Here is a 2,974-nt window from a genome sequence, read left to right on the forward strand (position 1 = left end):
GCCAAGACAATTGCTTGGCCACATGTGTGTCCGCCGTGACGCCCAGCCTGCCGGAGGCTTTGCAGAATTTCGCGGCTGTTTTCTCTGAGAAGGGTTGCTCAGAACTGCCTCCACATAGAGCCTATGACTGTGCGATTAGGTTAAAACCCGGGGCCAAATTACCTAAGGCCAGGATCTTTAATATTTCTGGTCCTGAGAGACAAGCTCTGAAAGACTACATCGCGGAGAGTCTGAGCAAAGGACACATCTGGCCTTCGTCCTCGCCTGTAGCCACGGGGTTTTTCTTCATTAAGAAGAAAGATGGGGGGTTACGCCCGTGTCTGGATTTCCGAGAGTTAAACCAGATTACTATCCGTGATCCCTACCCAATGCAGTTGATCCCGGATTTGTTCAACCAGGTAGCGGGGGCGAAATGGTTTTCCAAGCTGGACCTCAGGGGGGCGTATAACCTCATAAGGGTCCGTCAGGGGGATGAGTGGAAGACGGCGTTTAACACTCCTGAGAGTCATTTTGAGAGTCTGGTTATGCCGTTTGGGTTGACCACCGCGCCTGCCGTTTTCCAACATTTTATTAATGATGTATTTGCTCATGTCCTGGGGAGATTTGTGATTGTATACCTGGATGATATCCTCATTTATTCTAGCGATCGGGACACTCATTTGGAGCATGTTAGGCAGGTGTTACAGTTGCTCCGGGAGAACCAGCTCTATGCTAAGCTGGAAAAATGTTTATTTTTTGTCCAGGAGTTGCCCTTTTTGGGATATATTGTGTCCGCAGCCGGGTTTAAAATGGACACCGCTAAGGTGCAAGCGGTGCTGCAATGGGAGAGGCCGGAGAGTCTGAAAGCACTCCAGCGGTTCCTTGGCTTTGCGAATTATTATTGGAAATTTATAAAACACTTTTCGACTATCGCCAAACCGCTCACGGACATGACAAAAAAGGGTGCCGATCTGGCGAACTGGCCTGAGGTGGCTATACGTGCATTTGAGCATCTGAAGAATAGTTTTGCTTCAGCCCCCATTCTGGTGCAACCAGACGTGTCTAAACCTTTTGTGGTAGAGGTTGATGCGTCGGAGGTGGGAGTGGGGCAGTACTGTACCAAGGCTCGTCCTTGAGCGAGATGCATCCATGCGCCTACTTCTCCAAGAAGCTGTCGCTGGCCGAACGGAATTATGATATCGGCAACAGGGAGTTGTTGGCCATCAAACTGGCTTTTGAGGAATGGCGACACTTCTTGGAGGGGGCGGCTCACCAGGTCACAGTTATCACCGACCATAAGAATCTGCTCTATCTGGAGTCGGCCAAGCGTCTGTCTCCTAGGCAGGCTCGCTGGGCATTGTTTTTTACTCGTTTCAATTTTCTTGTGACGTACCGTCCCGGGGCTAAAAACACCAAGGCGGATGCTTTGTCTAGGTGTTTTCCGGGGGGAGAACCTCGGGAAGAGCCGGTACCCATCCTCCAGAAAGGGGTAGTGGTGTCGGCTCTCACGACGGAGGTAGAGGCGGAGATTGCCGAGGCCCAAGAGGAGGTACCACCAGGACTTCCCGCCAACAAATCATTTGTACCCCTGCATCTTCGCCTTAAGGTGTTGAAGGAACACCACGATTCGGTATTGGCTGGTCATCCAGGGGTGAGGGGCACCTTAGAGCTGGTATCGCGTCGTTTCTGGTGGCCCAAAATCCGGCAGGACGTGGTCTCTTACGTGGCAGCTTGCATCACGTGCGCTAGGGCTAAGTCACCCTGAACCCGTCCTGCTGGCACGCTACAGCCTCTGGGGTTACCCAATAGGCCATGGACAGAAATCTCCATGGATTTCATCACTGACTTGCCTGCCTCGGCAGGGAACACGGTCATCCTGGTGGTGGTTGACCGTTTTTCAAAGATGGCGCATTTTGTGGCGTTGTCTTCTTTGCCCAATGCTAAGACGTTGGCTCAGGTATTTGTGAAGGAGGTGGTCAGACTCCACGGAGTACCGTCTGACATAGTATCTGATAGGGGTACGCAATTTGTGGCGAGGTTTTGGAAAGCTTTTTGCTCACGTTTGGGGATCAAGTTGTCACATTCATCGGCGTTTCATCCACAGTCTAATGGACAAACTGAGCGCATGAACCAAAATCTAGAACAGTATTTACGATGCTTTGTGTCCGACAACCAGGAGGAGTGGTCCACTTTCCTTCCTCTGGCCGAATTCGCGTTAAATAATCACCGCCAAGAGTCATCAGGAGAGTTTCCATTCTTTTGTGTGTACGGTCAACATCCTCAGTTTTGTACCTTACGTCAGGGTGACTCGGGGGGTGTCCCGGAGGAGGATCAGCTAGGAGCCCAATTGTCATCAGTCTGGAGGCGGGTGAAACAGCGTTTGTTGAGCATGAGTGCCAGGTACAAACGGGTGGCTGACAGTAGACGCGTGCCAGGTCCGGACCTGTGTGTGGGTGAATGGGTGTGGTTAGCTACGAAGAACATAAAACTCAAAATTCCATCTTTAAAACTGGGTCCAAGGTTTATTGGGCCTTTTAGGATTTCTGCCATCATTAACCCAGTGGCTTATCGGTTGGAACTTCCTGCGGTGTACAAAATACACAACGTTTTTCACAGGGCTTTATTGAAAAAGGTGGTAGGCTTGGTGGACACGACGCCGATGCCACCTCCAGTCATGGTGGATGGCGATTTAGAGTTTGAGGTCGCCAAGGTAGTGGACTCTCGAGTAGTACGCCGTACTCTTCAGTATTTGGTGCACTGGCGGGGGTATGGTCCGGAGGAGAGGTCTTGGGTTCCAGCCTCAGACATACATGCGGATCGGCTGGTCAGTTCTTTTCACCATCGTCATCCGGACAAGCCGGGTCCTATGAGTCTTGAGGGCCCTGGGGTCCCTCGTAGAAGACGGGGTACTGTCATGTCGGACGCTGTTCACACCACAGCATCCGGCAGGCAGAGGTAGTTCCACCTCCAGCCACTATAGCCTCAGTGGCGCCGG

The sequence above is a fragment of the Dendrobates tinctorius genome, unplaced genomic scaffold, assembly GCF_039654945.1.
Source record: "Dendrobates tinctorius isolate UK_male_01 unplaced genomic scaffold, ASM3965494v1 ptg000110l, whole genome shotgun sequence".
NCBI classification, from domain to species: Eukaryota; Metazoa; Chordata; class Amphibia; order Anura; family Dendrobatidae; genus Dendrobates; species Dendrobates tinctorius.